This window comes from Canis lupus, chromosome 3, assembly GCF_011100685.1.
Source record: "Canis lupus familiaris isolate Mischka breed German Shepherd chromosome 3, alternate assembly UU_Cfam_GSD_1.0, whole genome shotgun sequence".
Classification (NCBI taxonomy): Eukaryota; Metazoa; Chordata; class Mammalia; order Carnivora; family Canidae; genus Canis; species Canis lupus.
In genome coordinates this window covers 44,022,271-44,036,217 of record NC_049224.1, presented here as the reverse complement: position 1 = coordinate 44,036,217, position 13,947 = coordinate 44,022,271, and the positions used below count along the sequence as shown (strand labels likewise).

The 13,947-nt window shown below is 36.4% G+C and overlaps 1 long non-coding RNA gene across 38 annotated transcripts in view; it reads left to right on the top strand.

The window, feature by feature from the left end:
* The first annotated feature begins 255 nt into the window (after nucleotides 1-255).
* Nucleotides 256-13,947, top strand: part of LOC102154570 — an 87,866-nt gene continuing 74,174 nt past the window's right edge. For 35 of the 38 annotated variants that reach the window (XR_005356982.1, XR_005356961.1, XR_005356991.1 and 32 more), the window contains exons 1-3: nucleotides 256-397; nucleotides 583-655; nucleotides 1,885-1,978. This is a non-coding gene — a long non-coding RNA (uncharacterized LOC102154570). Of the gene's footprint in view, nucleotides 398-582; nucleotides 656-1,884; nucleotides 1,979-2,516; nucleotides 2,825-10,768; nucleotides 12,090-13,947 lie in introns of those variants that run through there. The other 3 variants (XR_005356993.1, XR_005356992.1, XR_005356994.1) reach the window with 3 other exon arrangements.

The window sequence follows — 13,947 nt, the reverse complement described above, 5'->3', positions numbered from 1 at the left end:
TAGGGAGGTAGAATGGAAATGGGATGTGAAAAATGGATGACTGGATATTGACAGAGCTGAGGAGAGAAATCAATCAAAGGTAATGTGTTCTTGTGCTAGTGAGGTCTTTCCCCATCCTCCCTGGCCTACTGGAAGGAACTGACATATACAGAAAGTAGTTGAAACTATGAGTGATTCAAGGAAAAAAAAATCTGAAGTCTCATGATGGAATCTATGTTCATGTAGCACAATTCACCTGATCACAAACCAGTTCCAGAATGTTCCATTGTCTGCATCAATAATCCAAGCAGAGATGTGCTGATTCAGAAATGTATCAGCTATTAAGATGGAGTGAGGCTTCAAATTTTAATATCAAAAACCAAAAAACCAGTCCAAATGTAGAGAACATTTTGGTTTGGTAAGTGAACATAACTTTGTGTGAAGGACTTCGCTAGATTAGTCTGAAGGAGAAACTATTTTTTTGTGTGTGATCTCATCAGTTTCTCTGTTTTAATGGGCTCTTTGCAATTGCTTATCTGCCAATACCCTGATTATACAGTTGCCCTTATAACCACAAATGGATACTTTTTTTTCCTCCTGCAGTGGAACTTCACAAATGCAGCTTCGAATTTGAAACTGGAAGATCTGATGGAAAGACAAGTACTAAATGCTCAAGGTACATCTGATGTGGCTAATCGGAAGCATTATATATCTTAGTAACGAAATGAGAAAATGGTAAACTTCAGTAAATTACTACTAATTAAACAATTTTTAAGTATAGTTAGCATACAATGTTACATTAGTTTCAGGTGTACGTGCTCACCACAGTGTAAATTACCATTAATTTAAAAAAATCTATTGAATATAGAGGTAAATCAATTACTATTAATTTAAAAAATCTAGTGGGACGCTTGGCTGGGTCAGTGGTTGAGCCTCTGCCTACCGCCTAGGGCGTGATCCCGGAGTCCTGGGGTCGAGTGCCACATTGGGCTCCCTGCATGGAGTCTGCTTCTCCCTCTGCCTGTGTCTCCGCCTCTCTCTCTCTCTCTCTCTCTCTCTCATTAGTAAATAAATAAAATCTTAAAAAAAAAAAAAAAAAAAAAACTCTGGGTGGCTCAGCGGTTGAGTGCCTGCCTTCAGCCCAGGGCATGATCCTGGAGTCCCGGGATCAGGTCCCACATCGGGCTCCCTGAATGGAGACTGCTTCTCTCTCTGCCTGTGTCTCTGCCTTTCTCTCTGTGTCTCTCATGAACAAATAAATAAAATCTTTTAAAAATCTTTTGAATATAGAGGTAAATTGAGTATATAATGTTGCCAACCCTTTCTGTTACCACCAACAGTGTCATTCAAATCCAATGTTGGGCAAAAATTGAAATGACCAGTGTAGCTTTTAGCTCAATTTGAAAAATATTTATCTCAATGTCCATCTTATTAAAACAGAAAACCTCTAAAAGCATGTTGGAAAGAAGATGATTGCTTTCTTACCTAATGGGATCCTTAATTGGGAACAGTTCATATATGATAAAATTAGAATATAGCAAAGCAAAACTAAAGGTAATGTAATATAAAATGTAAATGTATCTACCCTCTTACATTATTCAAAAGTAATCTGAGCTGGAATCCTGTTCAATGTGTCATAGATCTGTCCTACCCTCAATTCTATAAAGTACAGACAACATGTGGAAAAATATGATAAAGTGGGAAAGTATACCTGGTATTAAATAGGCTATGGATCACTGTACATCAGTTTGCTACATGCTAACAAAAATAATGTTTACTAGTTTTTCTTAAGGGAATATTCTAAGGTTAAAAATTGTTTGGTATTCTTTTCCAATATGAACCCTTAATCTGAATATTTGTGATATTTTGAAATTGAATATTTTCTTTCCTTTTTTTTTTTTTAAGCTACTGCATGAAGCCCTTTGACTCAAAGCACCAGTGATCGAAGACAAGGTCCTGCCATCCAAAAGGATTGTGTACATAGGGGAGATTGAAATTGGTTGTGTAATGTTATTGCTTTTTTTCGGTTCATAACTGCAAAGCCACGTGCTAATCGAGCAAGCCTGTGTGCACACATGAGCTCCCTGTCTGGGTGGTAGCTCAATTGGTCCCAGATCCCCTGGCTTTCTAGGTGGGTAACAGCCTGTGAGTCAGTCTTTTGTGTTCTATACCTTGATTTGGTAATGCTGTGAGAAAAAGGTTCAAGTCGTAGTAATATTTTTATAGCCAGAGTTAAGTCAGACAAGATTTTCACATGAAAGTTTCTCTACTGTCTTACTTTGATATACCGTACTTCTTTCTCTAAGGAGTGCCCACAATCTTTCCAAGCCTTATACAATTAATCTCATTTGTATTTTTTTCCTCCATGAAGTAACACAAATACAGTATTACATGGACCCCACACCACTGTTATCAAAGTAGAAACACAAACTTTGGATGTGATTTCAATATGATGCCTGTGGGAATAAGCTCCCACAGTGGATGAATTAGTACCATCTCTTACTTACTTTTTTTTTTTTTTTTTTTTTTTTTTTTAGCCTGGGATCCTGGATGGGGTGGGCCATTTTCTTCATGCATTGCTCCTGTTCACAATTTTCCCCCTTTCTTTAAAATTGCCGAAGCTTGGCTCTTGCTATTTGGGGTTGCTCGACCCTTCTGGTCTGCAAACGACTCCCGAGGGTGGAGGAGAGCTTCCTAAAGTTCTGAAGGAGAAAATTTAATCAGCAAAGTAATCATTTCTGTTGTGATGGAAAAAAAGGAGGCCAGTGTGAATGACAAAGCAGCTGTGGACCACCAAAAAAGTCAACTGGAATTGCAAGGAGGTGGACCTAAAAAAAAAAAAAAATTGATCCAAAGGCATAGCTTTAAAGGGAAAATGAATCAGAAAAGAGCTCTGAAGTGCTAGAATGCAATGCCTAATAACTTTAAATAGTCCATTGGGTCTTCCGGAATTTTTTTGTTCTTCTTCAAGAATAATCTGCTTACATCGTTAAGACCTCAGCTAAGCTCAGTAACACAAATTACCAGATGTTGTATCCCAGAGTTTTTTCCATCAAAAGACCAACCACCAAGCTTGTTGAAAGAGAGAGGTCATTGTCCCTCCCTGGCTATAAAACTATTTTTGCAACTCCTAACAAATGAAATGAGAATACCTTTCAGCTGTCGAAGGAAACTATCTCCCGTTCCTTCGAAGTCTCCCTGCTTCGCTTTGTTATTTTCTAATAATGCACTCATGTGTAAGCTAATAATGTGAACAGAGGGAAAATGAAGAGACTTAAAAAAAAAAAAAGGAAAAAAGCAGAATGAATTAGGGCAATTGAGGTCGCTCTGTTTCATTTTTTGCTGGAAGGATTTTAGCCCTAGTTTTTTACCTTATCGCTTATTACACAATTTACGATAAAATGAGATGTGATTCCATTCTTATTGTTGTGCTATAGCCTATTGAACATGCATATATAGAATTCATTTCAGATTTAAACACTATCTTAATTATAAGCTGAATAAAATGGACAACCTATCGGGTTCTCTAAATTGCATTCGAACAAATAGTTTCATTTTTTATCACATTTCTACCGATGACATATTGGGTATAATAATGTTCAGGGAATATTCTGTTTTTATGCAGTGCCTTAATTGGGACAAAGTATTTCCCATGTGACAACTAATAGTTTGTTTCTGACTTACAAGTTTGAGAACTTGAACCATATGTCATGCCTCGCAATGTTTTTCACGGTGTTCTGCCTCAATAAAATTACCAAGAAATCTTCCTGTTTTAAAATCACCTACAAATGATAGAAGTATTGCATGATGAAAACAGTAATTATATCACATGTGAGTTTCTATGTTTTTTAAAAAATAATGTCATTGTTGCTTGTATTTAAGATTCATGTATAGAAACTTCCAACAAAACCCATGCACCAAATTGGAAATATTGCAAGAAATATTCTAATGGGGTTTTTAAAATGAAAAATACATTTAATAAGATATGAAATACAATTTTTAAAGAAAGCATGTATGTGTATGAACCTAAAAAGTTTAGTCTTACTTTTATACTTACTTGCTACAAACTCTGAAAATTTCTGTAAAGAAGAGTTATATATGTGATTAAACTTATATTTTAGCTATTTGGTATAGTCCTTCCAAGTATAAGCTGAATTAGCCTAATAATATAGGTCTTACTTGTCAAATTATGATACAGTGTATTCTATAAAAACATTGATTTATATTCATAGGATATTTTACAACACAGAATAATCATGTTTAGAAAAACTATTAGAAATTGTAGGCAACATAGGATTTGGTAATTGAATGTAGATTTTAATATGTGTAGCTTTTGTTGAAGAATTTCTAACATAAAATGACTTAAATGTAATTTTAAGTATCAAATAATAAACTATTTCAAGAGCAACAAGGGAAAGCAAAATAATTAGCACTTAGATATTAATTGTTTATTAATGTGTTAAATTTTCCAAACTGCCCCATTTACTTCTAGGTAGTTTTATATAGGACTCAGAGAAAATTTAATATGCATATAAATAAACACCTACCCACATACTTTAGATTTTTGTCTTCTTTATAAAGTTCCCAAGCAGCATCTATTAAAAAAAAAAAAAAAAAAAAAAAAACAACAACAACAACAACAAAAAAAAACTGGCGGACTAGTCATTTAGAATAGAGCCTGGTATTTTCTGAACTTTGCACCTAGACCACAAAATAAAACAGTTGTCCCCAAAGACCTGAGAGTCACCCTGTCCCCCAATGTCGTCTTGCAGATACTTTTTTTTGAACAGTCCAAATGAAAGTCGATTCATTTCTCTCTTTCACTTTGACTTTAAGCTAGGGAGTGGGGGTGTCCAACACACACATGCGCGTGCGCACACACATACACACACAAATATAATTTTTAGTCATTTTTTTTTTCAATTTAAATGATTTGCTATCACAGTTAGTCCATCTTTTATCTCCAAAATAGTTTCAACCCTGTTAATGTGTGCATGTACTTTTTCTTATCAGCCTCTCAGCAGCATTTGTGATTCATAGCAGCCATCAAAGTGATAATAAACTCATTCACAATACTAACAAACACGGGGCTCCCAGTTATTTACGAGGCAAATTCACGGCAAGGCTGGGCTTCGGAACAGGGGAGAATCAAGATGGTGTTGATTGATAAATTGACAGGTTAATTTACAAGTGGATAATAGGAGTTAGACCCAGAGGGAAAGAGGGAAGGTCTGGATTCTAGCTTGGTTGCACTGCCATCTGTCTTATGCTCAGAAATCTGCAGGGCTGCTGGCTGTCAGGATCAAATACATCCGCCTTCTTCCCAACTTAAAGACAAAGAGCTCCATTTACTGCTGTTTGATGGGCTTGTTGCCTTGGTTCTTCACACAATTGACCTCAATGTGTCAAAAACAGTGCCCCGTCCCAGTGTGTCTTAAAGTACCACTTAGAGCATGATTTAGAATGTTATTCTGTCAGCTTTGCAAAATAAACAATGAACAAAATTGTTTTCAAGACAATATTTCACAAATATTAATTGTTGTTTGATTGTTGATGGTTGAAATGTATTCTTTCAAGGTTCGGGGGCCCCTGATATGTCCTTGTTTGAAGGTGCGCATCTAACCCCCCCAATACCCACCTTTTCTTTTTTATCTTTGGTCTTGGATGGTAGCTGCTCTAGCTGTTTACAACGTACGCGAAAACAAATCGTGTGAATCTCATATCAACCTCCCCTATCCTTCTTGTTCTTCCAGAGTTTTGTTTTTGTACATTTTGAACGTATTTGCGAATTTAAAAAACGAGTTCACAAAGTACTTCGGAAGATGGAGTATTAGTACAGTTGTTTATTTTTCTCTTTCAAGGGAACATTTTATCTTATAAGTCAGCCATTTATGTTATTAGTTTTGGAGGAGAAAAATCTTCAACAGTCAATTTTGTTTTCCTCCTCTAGGTCTGGTATAACAGGAACATTGCATGGTAAGTCGTCAGGATAGTGCCCCTTTATTGGGCTTATGCCACTGTTAGATAGGAAATCCGCAACTATTGCCACTTGAGAAAGAGCCTAGTCTTTGGTCTTTTAAAATCAGCTGGTTGGAGACTGTTAGAAGCACTGGCTGTGCCCCGTGCCTCCCAGACAGCAGGCTTTTGGGTCTCACTTGCCAGCGCCTATAATCAAGAGGGCTGAAATTCTCCGCTCTTGACCTGAACTCTTCCTCCCCATATCGGCACGTTGTAAGCAAACACCCTTCTAGGATCTGAAAGTTCATTTAATGCTTAGCTAATGTTAAAACTTGGTAGATTTGAACAAATACTGGGTAGTTCAACATGTTTTGAAAGGAAATTCAAAAAGGCACAAAAGAGCATGTCTGCTCAGCTTCTGTAATTCATTGCAGAATGCCAACACTAATATTTTTTAAACAAATTGTCTCCTATTCATCAAGGTATTAAAATGAACTATTAAAACTGTGCCTTTAAGTTGAATAACACAAGAAAGCCTATGGAAAATATCTGATCAGGAATGAATGTCAGAAAAATAAAAACAAATAACTTTGCATGCATGGAATTTTATGGTGTCACAAGGTTAAAAATGTCTCCTTAAAGGGTAAATATCCTTTGAAAAGAAAATGCATTTATGTGTGAATAGGAGGTTGAATGGCTCTCGCTGCTTTGTTTAAAAGTAGACAATCATCTTTGTAATTTTTTGGCAAGTTGTATATTTTTTTAAAAAAGACATAAAATATCATGGTAAGTTTAATTTCAGATTGCTAATTTTTCTCGATGTGGTGACTGTTTTATCAAAAGGATATCTTTTAGCCAGATAAGGATTTAAGTAGTTTTTAAACTTCATAATATACTCAGTAAACCTGAATTGTTTCTTTAGACTGAAGCAAGGTGTTTTCTTTTCTGAGGACTAGTAAATATCACATTACATAATGTCTTTCTATTTAGAGACTTAATGACAAGAGAAATCTTATGTAAAATAGAGGAATAATTGATAGCCGGCTTACAGAAACATGTGATTTTATACCATATTTCTAGAGGGAATCTACTGGGAGATAATTGTGTTCAAAATTCAGTCTAATGTTAGTTTCACCCTATTTCTAAATTCCAGTGGTAAAATTATCGGAGTTACGCAGACACAGTCTCCGGTGTGTTATACTTTTATAACTTCAAATATGTAAGTTTACTTCCTAGAGATTTATTTTAGTTAATATTTTTAAAAGCCCATGCGATCCCACTAGGCTATGGCCAGGCTCATTTTAATCAGAAGCACGTTGATATAAAAGAGAATAAAAACCCAATGCAAAATGGACAGGCACCGCTTATTTTATGTGTCTGCAATTTTGAATTCTTTTTAATAAGACACATTCCCTTCTGTGGAAGCTGAGGAGAGATTTTCTGCCTTTTTCTCTCTGCAGGCACCAAAAGAAATTCTGAAGTAAAAAACAAAACAAAACAAAACAAAAACAAAAAACACAAAGATATCAGATCTAATATCCCACCCAATTTCTGAGTTAAGCCAGTGACAGGTATGTTTCCAAGCAAGACTATTTAGACACATTGATTTTTGTTGTCACTTTCTTCTTATTTCATATGTCACATCAAGGCTTGGAAATTAGATGAATGTAAGAAGGGTCCGCTGATCATTGTTCCTCAGGAGGAATTTTCAAAGTCAGCTAGCTGTGCTTGATAAAAGTGGCCCTGTACAGAGCTCCACTCTGCCTACAGGGAAGTTTAGGCAAACTCCATTTTACCACTTCACTCGTATTACTGAGATTCCTGGTTGTCAAGTAGGCATCTATGTAACTGAAGTCTGGTAAATCTCAAAAGTAAAATGTTAAGGGAAAAAAAAGAGCTTAAATCATCTTTATCCCTCTTACTTCAAAGTCCTTTGAAATGAACGAGGAACTCCAATTCTGGTAAACAAATTTTATGAAGTAAGTCATGCAGGTAATTCTTTCTTCAATTGTATGCTTCCAGGATAACATGTTGACATCCAATCTTTGTGTTTTGAAGAGTTTGTAATAATAAATAGAAATCAATGCTGGAGACTGAAGGGTGCATCAATTATGTTTCTTTTATTTCCCAGATTCTTTCTATGTTGTGTCTATCTGTCCCTGCGATTTTTTTTTCGCATTTTAAAGCATACCGTTGTTTAATTGGCAACATAGATTCTGAGTGCTGATTGAGCCTAAATTATATTTGACAGAAATAAAAATGGTTGCTTTATTTTATGTGGAATATGAAGTCTTATCTTGAGTTTGAATAGGGAGATTATTTTCTTTGGTATACCATACTTAAAAAGAAATTTCAGATATGAAAAATTAAAAATAAATAAATTTTAAAAAGTCCTGTAACAGATCATTTGGCTCAGGAGAAAGAGAAAAATAAGTGATCAAAATAGTTGAAATATAAGAAGGGCAATGGGCAAATATAAAAAAGTTTAAAAATTGAAATATTAGGAAAAAGAGGGACTTTATTTTATTCCACTAGAAATATGTTCCTTCCCTCTATCCTTTATTCACTATAGAAAGGGGGAATTCAAAACAGACTGGTGAAGCTGCAGAAGGAAGCTGGTTTGGAAGTGTAAGGGTGAGCACTCTGCTTAGTTCTCAAGCAGACGGGATTCATGGCTCCTGGACAGACCATGCAGATTTCATGGCCAGAGTCTCAGTTCTGAAACATTGCATAGAGGTCTGGGGAGGAGGAAAGGATCATGGATACCATCCTAATATAACGGAGAGATCACCTTTTCAGAACATTTACAGTTCCTTTCCCACCTGTGGTCAATCTAGAGTCTTCAGGAAATTTTATTTGAGCCCATGGGGAGAGAGCGCTGGCTAAACTGTAATTTCCTATGATTTGAAATATGGCATTTGCAGGCCTCCCGTGTGGGATCACCCAGAAAAAAAACAAAACAAAACAAAAAAACCCCAAAACAGGCTCTATCTTTTAAACGTGGCTGAATACCCAGTAATTTTTAACATAGATTCCCCTTAATACATTCTCCTCTAAAAAAAAATATGTCCACGTAATTGTGTGGGCATTTTTGGACAGTGGCATGTTGGACTATGTTAATTTTTTATTAACACGATATTTTTAGCCTAAATGAAATGTTTCTCCTAGTCATGTTATTTCAAATAATGAATTAAATTAATTAATAGAAAAGAATGTTAATATATTAATATAAATGAGCATTTATGGAAACTAAGATTGAGGTCAAATGCTAAATCAGAGAACAAGTAAAAAAAAAATGTGGAATTTCCCAGAGTAAAATCATATACATTTAAAGTGTTAAACCTGGGTGATGCTATGGTTCTACCTTCGCCACAACTTTTACAGGGTAGGAAGCTAAAACCCAGAAAGATAAAATGAGGTCCCAAGTTCTCATGGATAGTTTATGTCAAATCAGTGGCCAGGATCCAAGTGTGTGGACTCCCAGACTGGGTTGGTTCCCACAACAGCATGCTGGAGACAGTTCCGGTGGCTGTACAATTATAGGGGCTACAGTGAGTAAAGAAAGCTTGCCATCGAGCCTCGGTTTTTACCATCTCTAAAATGGTGACAAGTGCTCTGTTCTGAACATTAAAAAAAGGCTTTAAAAATGTAACTGAACATTGAATTAATGGAGAGGAAATTAGAGAAGAACAAATGTGATATCATTTATGACAAATGTTGATTCTTTCATTCATTGGTAGGAAATACAAGGTGGGAATGCAGGTTGACCATGGCGATGAGCATCCTAGAATATACCTTTGCAAAGTTATGGGGGAGTTATGGCTCACTATCTCTTCTATGAACACACACACACACACACACACACACACACACAAGCATGTGGATTCTTAGAGAAATCCTTCTGCCATGTAACTATTTTGAATTTCATTGAATGGGAGCAGAGTTTGGGGCATAAGGGTCAATCTCCCCTTGGGAAGAAATTAAAGTCTATATTTCCCTTCTCAACTTCTGAATTGTAGTGACCCAAAACTGTCCTTGATGAATTCTCAAGATATTTGAACCTGTCCAGAGAATCAGACAGTGCGTGTGTGGTGTGCATTCATGTGCGTGCACGTGCATGTATGTGCAAGCAAATGTTTGTGCATTTTGGGAGAGGAGGGTAGCTAGTGTGGTTATCTGGCACTTGAGAAAGGAGCCAGCAAGGAGGTGACACACAATGGGAGGAAATGTAAGGTATTTTGACATAGTTTTTTAAAATAACATTGACCCTTGAACAACACGGGTTGAACTCCCTGGGTTCTCCTGTATGCACGTTTTTTCAATAAATACAGTACAATATTGTAATGTATTTTCTTTTATGATTTTCTTAATATAATTTTCTCTAGCTTGCTTTATTTTAAGAATACAGCATAAAAACACATATAACATACAAAATATGTGTTAATCAGCTGTTCATGTTATCTGTAAGACTTCTGGTCAACAATAGGTTACTAACAGTTAAGTCTCTGGGGAGTCCAAAGTTATAAACGAATTTTCAACTGTGCAGGGGGTTGATGTGCCTAACCCCCACCATGTTCAAGGTTAACTATCCTTAAATTGGTGTAGGGTCAATCTTAGATAGGAATCAGGATCAAAATACCTGAGAGATTGGGATTGAGTTCAAGTTACGTGTATTCCCAAGAGCAATTGAAAGACGGAAACTTCTGTTCATCTTGGGCTGCTTTGGCAGGCTAGGTGAACCCATGGTTCAAAAAACAAATGGATTTCACTAAAATGTCATTCATTTGCAGTCAAATTTACATATTCATATTACTTCGGTGTTTCTCCATAGCTCTGCTTGGTGATGATGGTGATGGTGATGACGAAGATGATAGCATTTATACAGTGCTTGTTATGTTCTGAGCACTTTATCATTTGTATTAGACAAGCTTCTTTAAAGAAACAGAACCGGTAGGAGATAAAAAGAGATTTATTATGAGGAATTGGCTCATGTGATTATGGACACTGAGAAGTCCCACAATTTACTGACTACAAACTGAAGACCCAGCTGGTGGTGTAATTCAGTACAAGTCCAAAGGGTCAGAGAAGATGAGAAGAGATGTCCCAGCTCAAGCATGCAGCAGGAAGCAAAAAGGGCAAATCCCTCCTTCTACCTTTTGTTCTATTCAAGCCCTCATTGGATTTGATGATGCCCACCCACACTGGGGAGGGCAATCTACTTTACGGAGTCCACCGATTCAAATGCTAATCTCATCTGAAAACACTCTCTAAGACATACCCTAAAATAATGTTTAATCTGGACACCCCATGGCCAGTCAAGTAGACATATAAAATTAACCATCACAGATTTCATCCTCTCCACCACTTGTGATAGATTCTATTACTATTGCTATTTCATAGAGGAGGGCATAAAAATTAGAGACATTGGATAAGTTTACCCAGTATCCCCTAATGAGTAAATGATGGTGGTGGGATTCAAACCCAGGGAGTCTGATCTAAAGACAAATGCTTAATCACTACACAGAGATTCTCTTTTTGTTAGAAAAACAGAGATAAATTTTTATTGTGGATGATTAACAAAGAGAACTATGTATTCAGTGAATTGTCAGGAAAATTGTTGAATTGTCATGAGATCAATTCAAATAGATAATGTTCCAGAATTATCCTCTTCCCTCCCTATGTCCTACACTCACTGAAAGATTTTATTCACATTTTCACACTGTCTTAATCCCTTCCCCCACCCACTCCATGATAGTCAGGGCAAGGTATAGTTCATGTTTCTTCGAATTGGTACATTTCTTTTTTTAAGATTTTATTTTTTTATTCATGAAAGACACACAGAGAGAGAAAGGCAGAGACGTAGGCAGAGGAAGAAGCAGGCTCCGGGCAGGGAGCCCGATGTGGGACTTGATCCTGAGACCGTGGATCACGCCCTGAGCCAGGGGCAGGTGCTCAACCGCTGAGCCACCCAGGCGCCCCTGAATTGGTATGTTTCTTGACATGAGTTTTCTGACACATCTCATTTATTTATTTGATGTGGCAGTTAGGAAACTCTGCAGTAAGTTTTATGCCATTTCTCATATATTTTTTAGACAACTCAATAAATGATAATGTGTGTTTGGGGGGATTTTAATGTCTATGTGGGTCATTTTGTTTTTCTATTTCTAGTCCTATGTGGAAGGAAGATAGGATTGAAGGAATATTTGAATATATGAACTTCAGGTATCCAGAAAAATCTTCCAAGAAGTGAGATGGGAAACTATTTTTAATCCACTTCTTTTTGAAGATAGCTAGCTAGTGAATCTATAAACTATAAATGCCACATTATGTTTTCTAATTATAATAATACATGTCCAGGATAGAAAATCTCACCACACAGGGAGAACCACCACTAGTGTGGATATCCTATTGTGAATCTGCAGTTAACAAATGTCAGTAACTATATTATTGCGTGTGTGTGTATATGTGTGTGTGTTGTACAACTGACATTTTGGCAGATTTGGGTTCATTCTATGGTACTGTTTCATAACTTGTTTTTCCCATGTAACAATATATTTTGAGTATTTCCCCACATCATTATGTATTCTCCCAATTATTTTCAAACAATCTCACAACAGGATTCACTTCATTGCTGATCTCCTATAAGTAAGAGTTCATCTTGTGCATTTAAATGTTTATTTACATGTAGCACCATAATCCATGCAATCTTGCATAAATCCAGCTATGTAATTATGTTCATGGACTATTATTGAGGGGATTATTTCTCTTTTGCAGCATATTTAAGCATATCTTGAATATGGAAAATTCATTCTTATAACAAAATTATATATCAATAATTTCAGACTCAGTTTACAAAACTTTTTCCTTACCTGAAGTTATTTGACACCTTTGGCCATGGAGCCACCTGAGACAAGAGCTACGATTTCTCCTAGGTTTTCATGGGACTCCAAAAGAAATTGAATCTCAGGGACACCTAGATGGTTCAGTGGTTGAGCATGTGCCTTCAGCTCAGAGTGTGATCCCAGGGTCTTGGGATCGAGTCCCGAATCGGGCTTCCCACAGAGAGCCTGCTTGTCCCTCTGCCTATGTCTCTGCCTCTCTCTGTGTGTCTCTTATGAATAAATAAATAAATAAATAATAAATAAATAAATAAATAAATAAATAAATAAATAAATAAAATCTTTTTTGAAAAGAAACCAAATCTCAGAGATGAGGAAGAAACTGTTTTTTCTGAACTGTAGTCTAACCCCACTTCCCCTTGCCCTTCCCTGCCCCCTGCTGCCAGTTCTGAAGGCACACACTTCAATGTTCTCACTTCTCAGACTTCAGAGAACAGGTGCTACATCCATAGCAGTGGTAACTTATCCAGTCTTTCCTCCCAATCAAGTCATACAGTCATCTTAGGAGCCCACTGTTATGTCCCTGGACAGGAGGACCTTTATTTACTTTACTACCCACTACCTTTAGCACTCTATTCTCTCTTTAGATCTTCTCATCCTTTCTAGAAAGTTGCTTTCTATTCCCATTGACCTTTCCAATGGTCTCTTAGCCCACACAGATTTCCTATACCACTCCTCCCTATATTAAATTCTTGTTCTACACTCTCCTTAGCTTTCAATAATCCTTTATTAGGAAGTATTTATGTTGGTGAAAAGATGTTTAACATCATTCATCATCAGGGAACTACAAATCAAAACCATAATGAGATACCACCTAACACCTGTAAGAATGACTGAAATTAATAATTCAGGAAACAATAGATGTTGGAGAGGATGCAGAGAAAGAGGAATGCTCTGACACTTTTGATGGGAATGCAAACTGGTGCAACCATTCCAGAAAGCAGTATGGAGTTTCCTCAAAAAGTTAAAAATAAAGCTATCCTATGACCCAGCAGTTGCACTACTAGGTATTTACCCAAAAGAGACAAAAATACTGATTTGAAGGGGTACATGCACCCTGATATTTAAAGCAGCCATATCAACAATAGCCAAATTATGGCAAGAGCCCAAA